Source organism: Nothobranchius furzeri, chromosome 6, assembly GCF_043380555.1.
Source record: "Nothobranchius furzeri strain GRZ-AD chromosome 6, NfurGRZ-RIMD1, whole genome shotgun sequence".
In the NCBI taxonomy this organism is placed as follows: domain Eukaryota; kingdom Metazoa; phylum Chordata; class Actinopteri; order Cyprinodontiformes; family Nothobranchiidae; genus Nothobranchius; species Nothobranchius furzeri.
Window position 1 is genome coordinate 56,421,063 of NC_091746.1, and position 17,727 is coordinate 56,438,789.

The window sequence follows — 17,727 nt, forward strand, 5'->3', positions numbered from 1 at the left end:
TAAGAGAAATCTATCAAATTAAGTAATCTACGTGAATTTGTGGGTGATTGTCTACCCTTAATGAAACCAGTTTGGTCAGGGTGTATTATGAAGGGGGTTACCTTCTCTAATCTTTTGGCCAGGGCTTTACAAATTATTTTGAGATCAACATTAATAAGATAAATTGGGCGATAGCTGGTAGGAAATGCCGGGTCTTTGCATGGTTTTAACAAGAGACTAATATTGGCTGAATTCATGTTTGGCTGTAATCTGCTGCTCTCTTCGATTTCCCTCACCATTCTGAAAAATATTGGAGCCAGAATGATCCGGAATTCTTTGTAGAATTCTACTGGGAACCCGTCTGGACCTGGAGCTTTCCTATTCGTCATGGATTTAAGGGCTTCCTGGAGCTCCGCTGATGTTAGTGGCGAGTCCAGGACTGTAACTTGGCTGTCTGATAATTTAGGAAGTGTTATCCTGTCAATGAACTAATTGATCTCATTATCTGATGGGTTTATCTGTGGTGAGTACAACGTTTGGTAAAAGTCTCTGAAGGTGTTGTTTATTCTTTCAGGGTCATATACTATATTCCCGGTTGAGTCTTTAACAGCAGATATGGTAGTTTTCTCTTTATTTATTTTTAATTGGCTAGCTAAGAATTTACCTGATTTATTACTATGTTCAAAGTTTTCTATTCGTAGTCTTTGTGCTAAAAATTGTGTCTTTTTGTCAATAATTCCATGAAGTTCTAATTTAGCTTTACGTAATTTGCTCATTAACTCTTCTTCTGTGGATGCCTCTAAAGACTTGATGATTTCTTCTAACTCCTGAATACGTTTGTTTTCCGTTTTTTCTTATGTGATGAGAAAGAGATTATTTTACCTCTCATCACTGTCTTTCCTGCCTCCCAAAGAATAGATGCTGATGTTCCAGGCAGGTCATTATGTTCTAAATATAAACCCCACTCCTTTTTAAAAAATTCTACAAAACATTCGTCTTTAAGCAGTGATGTATTAAACCTCCAGTTTTTGCTTGGTGGGATTGTCTTTTTATTTATCAGAGTTAAAGAAACTGGAGCATGGTCGCTGAAAACTATGGGGTGTATCTCAGTGTCTGAAATGTCAGCCAACAATGAGCTGCTGACTAGAAAATAATCCAAACGTGAATGAGAGTGATGGACGTGCGAAAAAAAGTATACTCTCTACGGTTAGGATGAAGAGATCGCCATGCATCACAAAGCCCATAATCACTCATGTACTGTTTAACTATGTTAGTGGATTGCCAATTGCGCTGAGTCCCAGCTGTACTGAGCAAGTCTGTTAAGGAATTCATCCAAAAATTAAAATCACCCCCAAGTATAAGTGGACAATCCAAGTGTTCGGAGAGTACAGAGAAAAAATTATGAAAGAATTGAGGGTCATCAATATTTGGACAGTATATGCTGACGATACATAAGCGTTGGTTCTGTACAGATAATTTTAACATTATAAATCTACCCTCTGGATCAGAAACTGTGTCCAATACTGTGAAATTGATGTTTTTGTGTATTAAAATAGCTACACCTCTTTGCCTAGAGTTATAGCAGGCAGAGAACATGCTGGGAAACTCAGGTGTTTTAAGTTCATCTGCGGATGTGGCAGATCTATGAGTCTCTTGTAACAATATTACGTCTGCTTGCACTCTCTTTAGCTGATCAAAATTTTTTAATCTCTTCTCTATGGAGCCAGCCCCATGTACGTTCCATGAGACAAACCTTAGTGCACCCATAGATGTGTGTGTGAGTAGCTAAAATATGACGCCTTCATGTGAATAAGATGGAATAAGTATATAAATGTATAAATAGTATGTTAATAAATAACAAAAAAGTAAATAATAATAATAATAATAATAATAATAATAATAATAATAATAATAAAGATCCAACAGTGTTTGTGGTTGTATTATTTGACGCATAAATTATGATATTGTGCTGTGAATTTAATATATATATGTGTGTGTGCGTGTGCGTGTGTGTGTCGAGTCTGACGCAGTGTTGGAAAGTTGTGTGGTTGTGCCATACAGGTGTAAAGGTACAGAAGCAGGTAAAAAGGAAGGGAAGGTACAGATATAGGTTAAAAAAGAAGTAAGAACTAAAAAGAAAAGGTAATAGGGGTGTGGGGTGGTGATTAACAGGTGATCTTATCATCTACAAAACGGATTTAGCAGCTGTTTAATCCTGACGTGATCAAACCCAGTGAATCCTGATAAGAATAATAAATGTCTGACCTGATGTTGGGCTAAAACAGCCAGTCAGTCACTCCTCGCTCCTTGTAAAGTTTATTGTCCACATAAAGCTTATCCACCGAGATGACAGCTCTCTTCCCATCCTGGATAAACTTTTTACGCAGCGGAAAGAGGACCCTGCGCCGATCCAGAATCTCCTTCGGGAACTGATCATTCACGCTGAAATCTTTTCCTTTGAGCTCTCTTCCGTGACTTTTAACAAGATCCTTCTGCTTAAAATGTTCAAATTTAGCCACGATGGGACGAGGTCTTCTGCTGTCTCCTCTTTTAGCTCCAAGGCGATGTACCCGGTGAAATGTGATGTTTTTAACTTTTTCTTCGGGTATCTTCATTTCTGTCTGAAGAAAGTTATTTATTGTTTGCTCGCAGTTCTCCGCCCCTCCCGTCTGCTCCGGCAGACCTGCGAACACCAAATTATCCCTCATGCTGCGGGCCTGAAGGTCCAAAACCGTCTCCTTCAGAGTTTTGTTGTCCAGGGTGATCCGCGTCATTCCCTCTTCCAGGGAAGAGACGGATTTCCGCAGAGACGCGTTCTCAGCAGCGAGCCGCTCAACCTGTTCCTGGCTGAACTCCAGAGATGTTCGGAGGTTCTGAAACTCCTGGTGAAGAACCTCGAGCAGATGAAGTCGCCCCTCAAATCCCAGAAGCCGTTTATCAATAGAATCTAATAATTCTAATACGTCTTTCCGGGGAGATGAGGCCTCAGGCGAGTCCTGAGGACGGCTCCTCTTGGTCCCAGCAGGTGTTTCAGCCTCAGCTGCTGATTTCTTCGGACCCATGACGAATAACTTGAAAACTTTGTCAATATAATTTAGTAAACTTTCTGAATTCTCTTCACTTACCTCCAGATTGAGTGAGTTATACTTACCAGATTATTTTTTGCGTTGTCAGTAAATAAATTAGGCGAAAATGTGTCTTAATTGTTTGTGGATGTTTGTTAACGAGCTGCCATCAGCTTCAAACGCTGCCGTGTATCCGGCGATTGGCCGTCAGCGCATGCTCACCTCCTCACCTGACAGGACTGCTGTTTTTAAAAACCCGGTTACTACACCTGGGGTAACCCTTTTCTAACCTGAATGTTTGGATGTGTAAACGCATATCGGGATACCCCCATCAAAGCGTGTGTTCTGCGCATGCTCTGTTCGCAAGGAATCTTGGTCTTTTGAGTAGCGAGACGTCTGGTATGCACCAGAACACTGGAAGTAAACAACAAGTTGGGAGCAATATGGCGAGTCACGGCAGAGCACCACACTTTTGGAGTGACGAGGAAACTAAAGTGCAAACAAACGCGGTCGCTATCTCTTCCAAACTGGGAAACATGTTGTTGTTTTCACTGATACCAGAACAAGAAGAACTGGACATGATGCATATTGCGTCTGGACGTAGTCCATACGTCCTGACGCTACCCCAACGTCCGCATTTAAATCGGGTTATGCAAGTTAGAGGTAACTCTTTCTATTTATGCTTGTAAACGGGTTATTCTGATCAACTCAGAAACCCGAATACCGACCTTAACCCGATCATAACCCGGATATTGGCTGCATGTAAACGTAGTCACTGTCACAGACGCATGAAATTCTGTCTCAATCTGTCCCCCTGCTAATATTCAGCATTCCGTATTCTGCTCTTCAGGCTGTGTGTGTGTGTGTGTGTGTGTGTGTGCGCGCACGCACGTGTGTGTGAGTGTGCGTGCATGTGTGTACGCACGTGTGTGTGCATGTGGGGGGTCATTTTCTGTGTGAAAACGAAGCAGTACAAGTGATAATGCTGCATAATTTCATAATTTTATCCTTCTCAGCAGCAGCACTGCAGGTGCTCTCCGTGTCCAAAATGTGCGTAAGCAAGGTCCTTAGTCAACTTAAAGTTGCGCACATTTTTCTGCTAAGTTTTCTTTGATAAATCGCAAAGTTTGCATGGAAAGTTGCTTACGCAGTTTTCCGACCCTGTTTTGTGCGTAAGCAAGCTTGATAAATGAGGCCCCAGGACATTAAGCCATGTACACTGGAGCTGTAAAGCTGAGGCAAGTGCAATGAAGCCAGGGGTGAACCAGTAGTATGGGCGGCCTGTTTTAGTACAGACAAATGTACGAGGAAAACAAAGCAGCAAATGTATTACATGGAAGTACCGTATTTTCCGGAGTATAAGTCGCTCCGGAGTATAAGTCGCACCAGCCATAAAATGCATAATGAAGAAGAAAAAACATATATAAGTCAAACTGGACCATAAGTCGCATTTTGGGAGGAAATTTTATTATTTTTCTTACAAAATGTGAGAACAAGCGTTTCACATTGCAAGACAAGTACTGGTAACAACAACAGAATAAACAACACGGGATCAGCAGCGCCACGGTCTCCAGCAGAGGATGGCAGTGTTTGAAACCCTCCCAGCGGGAGAGGGGAGCTCATTCCTGGGTCGGAGCCGGCCCACAGCAGAGCGCCACAGGCTGCAGCAGGTGATGGCGGGGCAGAGGAGCTGAAACCTGGGCCGGATCCAGTGCGCAACGGCGCGCAACAGGCTCCGGCAGGTGATGGCAGTGTGTTTTAAGTTCCCTGCGGGTCAGGGGAGCTCACTCCTGGGCCGGATCAGGTGCGTAACGGTGCGCCATGGGCTCCAGCAGGTGATGGCTGTGTGGTTTCTATTCCCAGCAGGGCAGGGGAGCTCATTCCTGGTCCGGAGCCGGCCCGCAGCAGCGCGGTATAGCCTACATAATTTGGTATATAAGTCGCTCCGGAGTATAACCCCTGCTTTCCACAGGAGCCGTCAGCAGCACGTTACTGCAGCAGCAAGTCTTGCTCGCGTAAACTGCTGCTTGGCCCTTCCCACGAGACGCGAAGCAGCAGGGGAGCAGCTGTCACCGACCGAGCACGAAGTCACACAAGTGACTTTGTCAGTAAACACAACAACAAGCAGGAGAAAACTACAACATGGCTCCAAAAGGTTTGTGTCTTATGTTCTGTCCATTTTAAAATCGCCAATACAGACATGAAAAACAAAGGAGACCGCTAACTAGGTGATAACTTCTCACGGGGCTGCACATTTAGTAACTTTTTTTAACATTAAAGCAACCGGAAGGCAGTACGTTTCTTTATTCTGAAAATCTCGGGAGCTTCTCTCCATTTCCACGTCCGATTTCCTGTCTTTCCTTCCCCAAAAATGTCGAACTTGACCCGTTTCAGAGGTGCTGCGCGTAGAAAATAGAACCGGCGCGTAAAGGCCGCGACATGCTGCTCCTGAGACGCGGCCGACTCGCGCTGCTGACGGCTCTAGTGGAAAAGGTTCTGTTGACCACAGCGGTTCCTATCAGCAGCTATGACGTGCTGCTGCAGTAACGTGCTGCTGACGGCTCCTGTGGAAAGCAGGGGTTAGTCGCAGGACTGGCCAGACAATGAAAAAAAGTGCAACTCATAGTGCAGAAAATACGGTACTGATTAACCTAAGGTAGCTTTATTATTTTTCACACTATAAAAAGTGCTTGAAATTTTTACAAAGTGGGAATAACTGTGAATGAAATGAAAGAGTTAAATAAATCTAATATAAAAAACAAAATAGAAGTAAATTTCCAAATGTTTGCGTAACTGTATAGCCAGATTTCTTGTCAAAATGTCATCTATTCATGAATTTACACTTAAAAAAAACACAATTTATCTTCTGTGTTTAAAAAAAAGAACATTTAATCTCTTAACAACTGGCGACTTATATTTCTACTCAGTCATGGCTAAAGCCTCGTAATGTGAATAACATGAGACGTAATGTTCTCTCCCAGTTTAAGCCAATTATTTTGACCACATATTCCATTTGCTTATGCAGTTTTCCACTGCTTCACTACATTCCCCTATGAGGTGGATGAGCTATTCTATCATTGTATAATTAATTTACTGCAAAAATGGTCACAAAATAGTCACATGACTGTAGCGTAAAGACGCCATAGCCACAACAAACATCTGCAGATATCATTTTCTTAGCCTCTCAGAAAGCCTTCTGAGCATAATGGTCCTTAGATTTCTCAACCGTGCAGTGGTGTCTTCTATATTAACCCAGACCATCATGATCCCAGGATATCCTTCTACATTATAAATATGTAGGAGGCAAAGGTTTGTGTATGGTAAATTCAAAAGCATCTCTTTAGCCAGTGTTGGCTTTTGAATGGTTTGCTTTGCATTAATAATTTATCAAAAATAAATGGAGTTTTAGCGCTCTGTAGCTAAAGTGACCACAAGCCCTTTGGTGTTAATAAAATGGTGTGTCACCAAGTCTGTATAGAACTTTAAAAATTGAGAGTCATGTAATTTGTGCACGAGCATATTTTTTTGACTTACTCTTTGGTGATATATAGCCTACTACCTGTTACCACAGGTAGAAGGGTTTTCTGTTTTTTACCCCCATCGCTATCTAAACCAAGTTGTTTTTGTGCAAAAACCTACCTGACCCAAGGTGAAATACATGTGTACCGTGTGTCCTACTGTTGGTTTGATGCTGCACAGTAATTCAGTAAATGCTTCTATTAGGTTGCATACAGGGAGCTCACAGAGATAACTCATTCAGGGTCAAAATCAAGGTAGGGACCAACACCAGCTGCTTTACTTAGGTTTTATTGGGCTAAACCAACAGCAAGGGAAAAGTTGTGTGCTGTCACTTTACCTGTGATGGGAGCATGTGGGAACCTAATGGTTTGGCTGCAACCACAGAGCACCACTCAGGAGGTGTTCAGCCCTATTGTTTACTTCTTCTGAGACAGCTTGATGAATGGATATCTAAAAGAGTGGATAAATTCTTTGCCTTTATTGATTTGTTGCCTCAACTTGTTGTGGCTTGTTTGCAATAGCACACGGCCTGTTACACCAGTCATCTTCAAATGTGTCAAGAGGAAATACCTAGGACATGGTTTCTTCATATCCTGCTGTGAAAGTGTGGTGTAAGGGGTAGTATTAATATAAATCCTAACCAGATAGGGTTGGTAGGCCACTCCGTTAACACAATAGGATGGGGGTGTGGGGGTGGCGGGGGGTTGTCTTAATGTTAACAGGTTCCTAGTATTCAAAACCACATTTGCTTTGGTGTGTTGAGTATAGGCAGCTTGGGTAGCATACCAAGGTAACATTTTACTAAATTGATCATTTTATTAATGTAACTTATTTTAATATTAAATATTAATAAAGGGATCCTGCTTTAAATGTTCCTGATATTATTATTATTTTTTCCTTGTTGTAAGGTGTTATCCATTCCACAAAGCCTGTGTCATGTCTGACATGCCATTCTATGCAAATTAGCATTTTTGTAATGGCCACGGAGAAATGGTTTATTCTCCAAAAGGCTTGCGTAACACATCCTTAGCTTAGCCCCTCAAATAAAATAAATAAATTGCATGAGCCAACCCTCCTCATTATTTGTTATATATAAATGTTTGACAGTTATAATGTCGGCTGTAAAGCAACCCTAGCCTGAGCCAGTTGGACTTGGATTGTTGGATCTGGTCTGGCAAAAGATTCTAAGGAACATTAATAAATACTTGATTTGTGTGAGGGACAGTGTTATACAGTTGAAAGTGGTGCACCATTTGCATTGGTCCAAAGGCAGACTGTTTAGGATTAAAGGGATACTTTGCAACTTTTTCATATTTTTCAATCATTTTCTTGAGCCAGTGTGCACCATTTGAATGACCCTTTACAGGGTTCAAGAAATGTCACTCAGACTCCACCGCACCCTGTGGCCAGAATACGGCATTTGCATCTACAGAGTCCCAGTCCAGTCTGTTGGACTTAGAAATAAATTGAGCTGACATACCTGGTGCTGCAGTTTGCTTCCAGCACATTTCCTGCATGCTTTAGATCAAGAACACAGCTGATTTGTTAAGATGGTAAAAAGGTAAACGCACAGCAAGGAGATAAGTTTTGCTTTTGGTTCTACTAAATGGACACTAGGGGGTGCTAAAAGCAAGCCTAAACTGCCTCATCTCTTGTTAAACCAAACTTGGATGCTTTCCACATGTTCTGAACTTGCTCGAAACTGCATGAACATTGGAGTTCTATTTTTCATGTGCTTTCTCAAATATATGGGAAAGTTGTGCATTCAAGCCCGTGTGGATGGATCACAGTGGATGCCTCTTTGGATGGATGCCAGTTGAACATGATAGCTTTTTTCTCTCTCTTGTCCCAACACATTCTCACACCCTAAGCGTCGGGAACAAACGCTTGGTCAGCCATCCTCCACGTCAGACCCCAGACGCCAAAAGTGCCCTTTTTCGTTACTTATGTGCGAAAAGGGGTTTTTCCCCTTTGTAACTGCAGATACCAATGCAGCATAAAACTGACGTGATTAGATATCCGCTGATGTGGCACCGAATCAGCTCGTTTAACCGCACCTAAACCCTAAATGCGGCACCGAACCAGCTCATTTAACCTCACCTAAACCTTAACGTTTCACTATTCATAACCTTCCCCTCTCCCTCATCCTAATCTTAACCCTCTTGCTACCTAAAACGTTACTCTCACTGTGATCAAGCGTTTGCTTCCCATGCATTCTGATTCAGACAGTCAGAGTCTGACTGTCAATTTTCGTATTTGCCGCCCAAGGGGAACATTAGAACATACCATCTGGCAAGGGGGAGGTTGCACATACCCTCTACTTTTAACCTCCACCGTGGTAGTTGAAACCTCCCCCTCGCGTTGGCTCGGTCCAAACTCGACCAATGACGAGGCGGCTCCCGCCATTCACTTCATAGAGCCAGCTTTTACAGCGATCGACACATCACTAACGTGTTCGCTAGCAAGATGGTTAAGGTTAGAATAGGGGTGAGGGAAAGGTTAGATAAGAGGATAAGGTTGAATAAGAGGATAAGGTTAAGGTGAGGTACAATGAGCTTGTTTGGTGCCCTGGCTGCGGACATCCCATCACGTCAGTGTAACGCTGCATTGGGATCTGCAGTCAAATAAGGGAAAAACCCCTTTTCACACATAACGAAAAAGGGCACTTTTGGCGTCAGGGGTCTGACGTGGAGGGTGGCTGACCAAGCGTTTGTTTTTGACACGCTGGGAGTGAGAACGTGTTGGTTGTCCACATATTTCAAAAGCATGATGATGAATTACTGTAATGTATTCTAGCTTGGTAGCCTAAATGTAAAAGTATGAAATTGTGTTACATAGCAAACAGTGTAACAGGAAACTCTTAGAGCCGCCTCACACTATTATACCTTATTGTGAAAAATTCTTCATAACAGGTCTGTGGCATTCTCTGTCTACCCAAAAACCTTTCAGAGGTAAGTACTGTATCTTGCTTGGCATTTGAATGTGCTTATTTTTTCATGTGCTGCGAGACATGCACTTCAAGGAAACAAATTCCAGTTCATAAAGAACCCAAGGACAGGAGCAAATATAAAAGCAATAAAAGATATCCAGGAGATACTGCCTATCTGCAGTCATCACTCTGCAAAGCATGCATCATGCTTTTGTCCTTGAGACATTTTCTTCTTGCTGCTCTCCCTCTAATACTTACCCTATCATATAAAAAATGTGATTAAACTGTTCTGCAGCAGAAAAACTACACAATGTTTCCCAGAGCTATTATTTTTGAAGTAGCAGATGTAACTGCCTTGCTGCCTACTCATTACTTTTCCTTGTCAGTTTTTTATTATTTTAATCCTTGTTTTCCATCACAGTTTTAAAACTTTTGCAACAAATAAATAAACAAATAAATATATGAACACACATATTTCTTACAGAAATACAGGGCAATGTGTAGATGCAAATAATTAAAAGGAAGAAAAGAAACGAAGAGAATAAAGATAATTGAGGTTTAATCATGTAGAGCACAAAACCAGGGACGCATAAAATGGACAGGGGGATTTATCAGTTTTGCATACTTTTAAACAGAAGTGGCGAATTATATTGGGTTTCTGTGGAGTTTTTATTGTCAATTTATCTTTTGAAAACTTTAACATAATTAGATTCTGTATTATCGGGTTGACACAAATGTATTTGGAGAACATAGTGCACCATTTCCAGATTAGCTCTTTGGTAATTGTCTACACCCCCTTAGACGTTAAAACTGAAATATTAGTAAGTGTGTTTGAATTACCAACTCTGTCTAAGGCGGTCTGTGTATTTTTTATGTAGGATGCATAAGAACAATATGTTAAACACAGTTAGGGTTATATATAGAACATTGCCACCAAAACACTGGAGAAGAATACAAGTTGGACAGAAAGATAAGGTGAGAAACTACCCAAAGATGGTCAAAGAGAATAGTACTGTAGATAGTGCAATGTGAGGAAGATAACTTGGCAGAAAAGGGCAAGAAAAGAAAGTGACATTAGAAAAAATAACTGAGGGATGAACAAAATCCAGAGTAGAGGGAAGAAAGCCAGATGAAATGAAAGAGCTGGAGATGAATTGTATGATGTTTTTGCTGGCTTGGAGTTTCTGATTGATGATAAAGTCTCCTCATCTGTTCTTGTGTGCTATGTCCCACCATTTACAGTAGTGCTGTGTTTCTGGACCACTCGAAAACATTACCGCTGGCTCAAAAAGGGATGTGTGACATTTGTAGAAAAAAAGGCCAAACAGATTGTGGCATGACTTTTAAAGCCAACCTAAGCCTGACCTTGTTATTGTTTGTTTTTGCATTTTTTCAGTTTAATGCACAACTACAGCATGCATGAGTACAGATGTGAAAAGCAAACCTAAGCAAAGTGTTCACTCCAAACCACTTAGTGGGAATTGTTCAATCAGTAATGTTACAAAGTGGATTATTGTTCCTGCATCCGAGGAGAAAATCCCATTTAAACCACTCTCTGGTTAAGGAATGCAGTGGCTGAGATGATAGAAGGAGTCACCGTCATCAAAGTCAACTCTAGTGAGGTCAGTTACGAGGGAATGTTTATAAGAAAAAATATATATCAAACGGAAGACTCGGAAAGATACACACATAAATCAATTCCTCAGAAAAAATATTTTTGGACAAGATTAAAGCTAAGCACTCATACGTTTATTTACCTCTGTCTTTATAGTGCTCGTGTTTACCTAATATTTTGGGGGTAGAGACCTTTTTCACACTTCAGCATTTATTTACAGTCAACTAAAGAAAACGAGTAAATCAGTTCAAAAAAGGCAGCAGCAGGATATCCAAGTTGCTAACAAAACAGAGGAAAAATGCAAATATGCTTGTTTTAGTAACAACAGTTTTTATTTGTGTGTACAGGTGATGGTTGTAAAATGAGAAAATCATGAGAAAGTTGATGTATTTAAGTAATTCCATTTAAAACGGAAACTTGTACTTTAGATTAATTTATTACACACAGATTGATATATTTAAAAAATGTTATTTGGATGATTATAACTCACACCTAATGAAAATCCCAAATTCAGTATCTCAGAATATGAGATTAATGTGAAAATATTCAACATTGAAGACCCTTGGGGCCACTGTTACGTTCCGTGTCCCTTTTCGGCCACAAGATGGCCTCAGTGGCCTTTGCCTCGTCTGTCTCCCGGTGTACCAGGTGTCTCCAATTGCTCACAATCAGGAAGTAGCTGTTAAAAGCTGCTCTCCTGCCCTCAGTCATTGAGAAGGTCCAAGGGTAGTATAGACTCTGCTGAGTTTGTGCTATTCTCTTCTCCTCGTTCGCTGTTAACTTGTTCGCTTGGTAGACTTTGATATTTGACTCGTTTTGGTATTTGGATTTGGCAATAGATCGTTTGGCTAATTTGACTTCGGACCGGCATTTTGATTTGGGATTTAGGATCTCCCCTTTTGGATAAAATTTTATATTGTCGGTTGTTTATCCCCATCCCCTTCTGGGTTGGCGCTTTACGTTATCTCCTTTTTGAATATTGCTCCTTCGGTTTTGTGTATAGCATTGTTTGTAGGTTCTTTGTAAATATCCCATGTTTTGTAATAAAATCCTTTGTTTTTAAGCGACACAGCACCCTGATTATTATTTCACCCACACACTAATTTTATTACTCCCATCCTCATCTCTCCTAGAGAGCCGGGGACGTAATAACGTGGGGGCTTGTCCGGGATATTTTCTTTATTTTCCATCTTATCCTGACAAATTTAAGTGTGTGTAACAATATTAATTGTGTGTTGTGTCCCTTTGAGTCGGAGCATGGCACCCTTTGACCTGCATGCGTTTATGGCGGCTCCTTCGCGCCGGCTTCTGGAGAGTTGGCGCAAAGCCAATCTGCAGCAGGTTGCCGCCCATTTCAGTCTCCCCCTTCCGAAGCAACTCACCAAGGCGTTTCTATGACTTCTGGTGGTGGATTATTTGGAAACACGGGGACTTCTCCCTTCGCCATCCACTCCTGGTGTGTCTCCGCCGCCCTCGGATGAGTACAAGGGCCGGTTCGTTCAGAAGAGGGAGACCCTCGCTTCGGCTCCGCCTTCTTCCTCAGCTGAAGATTCGCCTTCAGATTATGACTCGTCGGGAGCATGTTCTCCCCGTACTCCTCTTACTGAAGCCCGACTAAAGCTACACTTAGCTCACCTAAAAATCCAGGCGGAGGAGAGAGCTCAGGAACGACGCCATGAACTGGATCTAAAAAGAATGGACACTGAGATTCGTCTTCAGGAAATCGCTCTACAGATGAGGACTCTGGAAGCCGCCACTGCCTCGAACCAGACGGCTGCCGACCGGCATTCGCCTTTGTCTCCGTCTCAACATGAACTGTCTCAAGACGCCATGTCTCTTCCGGCTGCCACTTCGTTACCGCCCGCATTCGATGTCTCCAAGTGTGTTAAGCTTCTTCCGCCCTTCTGAGAGACTGAAGTGGATGGCTATTTCCAAGCTTTCGAGTGGATTGCGGTGACTCTCCAGTGGCCTCGTGAGGTTTGGTTGTTGCCTTTGCAGTGCAGACTCACAGGTAAGGCCCTTCAGGTAATTTCGGCTCTGTCTCTAACAGACAGTTCTAATTATGAGTGTGTAAAAGCTGCTGTATTAAATGCAAATGAGCTCGTTCCTGAGGCTTATCGTCAGCGTTTTCGGTCTGAGAAACCTCGGCCGCACCAAACGTTTGTCGAATATGCTCATGAAAAATCAGTCCTCTTTTAAAAATGGTGTTCTGCTTCAGGGGTAGACTCCTTAGCTGACCTGAAAAAGCTAATTATGGTGGAGGAGTTTAAAAGACATGTGCCGGGAAAGCTCGTTATGTATCTGAATGAACAGAAGGTCTCAACTCTCTCTGCTGCGGCCCTGTTAGCAGATGAGTTTGCGCTAACGCATCGGTCTTGGGAGTCAAGAGCTGACCCCGGTCGACGTAGGAGACCCTCTAACACCTCCTCTGACCCTAGTGACCTTCCAGAATGTTTCTATTGTCATGAAAAAGGCCATTTCATTAGGGATTGTCTTCGTCTCCAGCGGAAAAACCGGAGGAATGTTAAACCACCTCCACCAAAGCCCGTCGCTGCGTGTGCTGTTACCTCAAACAGGTCAGATAACTGTGAAATTCCTCTCTCGAGTTTTAACCCATTTTTGTCTGCTGGAGTGGTGTCTTTGTTAAGCAGTCATGTTAACCAGGAAGTGGTGATTTTAAGAGATACCGGTGCTTCCCAGACCCTACTAAAACGGAGTATGTTACCGTTTTCTGTAACCAGTCGAGCTGGTTCTTCTGTGCTGTTGCGGGGTATTGACCTGGGTTCGGTTCTAGCGAAGGTTCATTATATTCACCTCTCCTGCCCTTTGGTTACTGGTGACAAAAGGGCCGCCATTTTAGATGAGTTGCCGATCCAAGGAGTAGACCTGATTTTGGGAAATGACGCTGTTGGTGGATTAGTGTTACCTCCTCCTGAGTTCAGTTCTTCGCCTGGAATCGGGGAAAGTCTAGATAAACTACCTGCTTGTGTGCTGCCTTGCACCCAGCTTAAGAAAACCCCAGAAATCTCAATTAGTGACTCTGTGCTGTCCCCACTGCTAGCTGATTACGTCACCCAACCAGGTCCGGCTGTAAAAACGCCTGATCTGACCTCCAGAGGTCCTCTATCCGATTTATCCATCTTGTGTAAGACTTTGGCTGATACACAAAAGGACATTGAATCTCTGAAGCCCTATTTTGTGTTGTTTAGGGTGGCTCCGACATCTCCCGTGGGTCAGGCCTTTTATGGGAATCATGTTCTCTCCTCGAGACCCTGACTCCACTCGTTTCCTTGAAACTTTTCTTTTGTTTTCTATTACGCCCCAGACGGTGATGAGAGCATTACCTGAGTTCCTTTCAGGTTTTGGGGTTACCTAAGGCCAATCAGACGGATCAAGGCTCTAACTTCACCTCTCAGGTTTTCAATCGAGCGACATACGATTCTTCTTTAATGTTTCCGAAACTGCAACCTTGATCCATCGTCGAGAAGGTAGTCTTTTAGGTTTGGGTCCTTGAACGTCGATTCGGGGCTAAACAAAATTTGCCTTGCCTCCGGTTTCTTCCCGCTGTCTCAGGCATTTTTTTCTCTCGCCTCCCTCAACTCGTCGTGAGCCCGGCTGATTTGTACAGGGGTGGTTGCCATAAGTTCGTAGTGCTAGCTTAGTTTTTATGTTGGGCGCTGTTCTCGCGTCCCTTATTTTTGGGACCCCTGGGGGTCAAGCTGTTTCTGTGTCTTAAATATAAAAAGATTTGCTATGATGTGCCCTTGACTCTCTCTCTTCTGTTGTCTCTGAGTGAATATGAAGCTGTTATCTAATCCCTGCATTAAAAAGTTCCAATCTTCTGGTTTAAATAACCATATTTCCTATGGAATCCTACGCCTTATGGCTTATTAAATAACATGTAATTTAAATCATTACAGAGTTAAGACAAAACTAGTCTAGTTCTGTAGACTACACAAGACGGCTGACTTCACAAAAGACAACCATTGACACCTTACACAAGGAGGGCAAGACATAAAAGGTCATTGCTAAAGAGGCTGGCTGTTCACAGAGCTCTGTGTCCAAGCACATTAATAGAGAGGTGAAGGGAAGGAAAAGGTGTGGTAAAAAGAAAAAGTGCACAAGCAATAGGGATAACCACACCCTGGAGAGCATTGTGAGATAAAACCCAATCAAAAATGTGGTGGAGATTCACAAAGAGAGGACTGCAGCTAGAGTCAGTGCTTCAAGAACCACCATACTCAGGGGTATGCAGGACGTGGGTTTCAGCTGTAAAAAGACATCACAAAGGGACAACTAAAAGGCTTCTAATCCATTTTTTACCCAATGAAAGTGGAACCTCTGTTTCAGTTAGCAACATATAAATTCTTACCAACTCTTCATAGCTAATCTATACTTAAAAATAAAACTGCAATTTTTTTAACTGTGTGTCTTGTGAAATTCAAACATTTTGAAGGCTAGGGTAATCTATGTGTAAACACAAGATCTCCAAAAACTTGGATCAAACAGTGAGGAGGCAAGGAGTGGAGTAAAGGGTTTGATACTCTTCCTAAATTAAAACATATTTAAAAGAAATCTAAAAGACAAAAAAGTACTGCAGTGATGATAATCCTGTTATATTTAAAATTTTGGTGTCCATCAAGATCTTGGAAAATAATGTCAACCTATTGGAAGGGACATGACATGTCATGTTAAATGTTAGGTTGATCTGATTATAATAACAGTGTTCAGCCTGCACAAATGCAAATTGCTGCACTGTAAAAATGGTTTATTTTTAGTTGCCAATTAATGGTACTTTTATCTGTGTCTTTCTGTAACACAAGGTACTTAAAACACTGTGCATATTCAAGGTCAAATGACCTATATACCCTGTTTGAGGTTTACTTTTGAAGTTCTCAGTAAAACAATGCCCTCTTTGCCATAAGTGCCTTGTTCAGTATCACACCCTCAAAAGTATTGACACCAACAAGTTGCCTAGCAGTGAAGAGATGGAGGCTTTGCTCGGCAGTATCCCTGTGGTGCTAATAAGGTAGGAGCAAGTGCTGCTCTTCACTATTTCCACCTACCACTTACTGTGTCCAGCTGATCTGTAGATCGAACTGGTGACCTTTATTTAAAGCACTAAAAGCGGCCATGTCTTTATACTTTGGACCAAATGCCCTGCTTCTTAAAAAGGTTTAAGTGTCTAGCTGAAGGCACTGGAAATCACCAAGCTTCTTGGGTTATGGTTTTGAGTAGTATTTATGTGCAGTTATATGAACTTCAGCACTGTAGAATATATAATGTTCTGTGCATACAGAGCCATGCAAGGGAAGTGGATAAATCACAGAAAAAAATCAAAGATAAGGTCTGAAACAAAGACTCAATCAGTCCTTGTGCTTTCCAGTCACATGCACACAGGCCGGATGAAAGTGTAAAAAACAAGACGCAAAGACAAGATGCTGTGGGCACTTTGAAAAACATTTTATACATTCTAAAAATCAGAAGGAAATGACACAAATTGTGCTCTGACAGAGATTAAAGCAGTGCTTCTGAATCAATCTCAGGGAGGGAGTGGGTATTTTAGTGTTGCTGCAGAGCAAGCATTAAGAAGAGTGCTTCCTCTAGCCTTCTCTCAACCCAATCCACTTCACCCTCTTCCAAATCCTTAAGCTATGACAATGAACTGGATTCATTGGGGGGGGGGGGGGGGGGTGTCTTTATAATGGAAGGTCACAATATTCTCAGACCAGGGGAAGAGGCAAGGCTCTGTTATGTCAAATTATGTTGTGGCCTGTGGCAGGGCAATACAAAATTACATGGAAGATTGGACTCAGCTAAAGCCTCAGCTGTTGTGTGCTTATGCTTTAAAATCAAGATAAATGGAAGCAGAAGGTAGTGTACTTTCAGGAAAACAACAGACACCTTACATCTGCTCAAACAACACCACCTCTACACGTTTATTCAAGTCAGTAGCAGAATATTGCTTTATGCTTGTTTTGTTTCTGTCTTTCATCCTACCTATTGTCGTTCTCTAAAGAAAATAAATGTTAAAAATGCTTTCAAATAATTTTAGAGTTCCTTAGCTAAACACAAATCTTCGAAAGATAACTCTCTTTGGTGCAGCGTTGGTGAGATCTGCGGCCAACTGCATTAACATCCCATGGAAGGTCCATAGATTCCCAAGACTGATGTCAGAGTAAGAGATATCATCCTCAAAGGGCAACCTTCAAAGGGCAATGCCTACACGTTATTGCCTATCTTCGTCAGGATGGGACTGATAAAGACCATTTTCAAGGTTGTTTTATCTGGGTGTTTATCTGGCAGAAGCAATTTGACTGTTATTTTGGATTTTTAATGAATTGAGGTTAACTTTTGAAATGGGCACTCCATGTTGAATTATACTGCTTTTGGAGGTTCAGTGATGGATAGCACTGTAATATATATATATATATATATATATATATATATATATTTTTTATGTTATGTGTTTCATGCAAGTTCCAGTGATCTTTTCTCTCTTTAATGCATAAAAATGATCATGCAATAATAGGAAGTGATTAGTGATGGGAATTCCGGCTCTTTTTAGAGAGCCGGTTCTGTTGTCTCAGCTCACCAAAAACACCATGAGCATCGACATT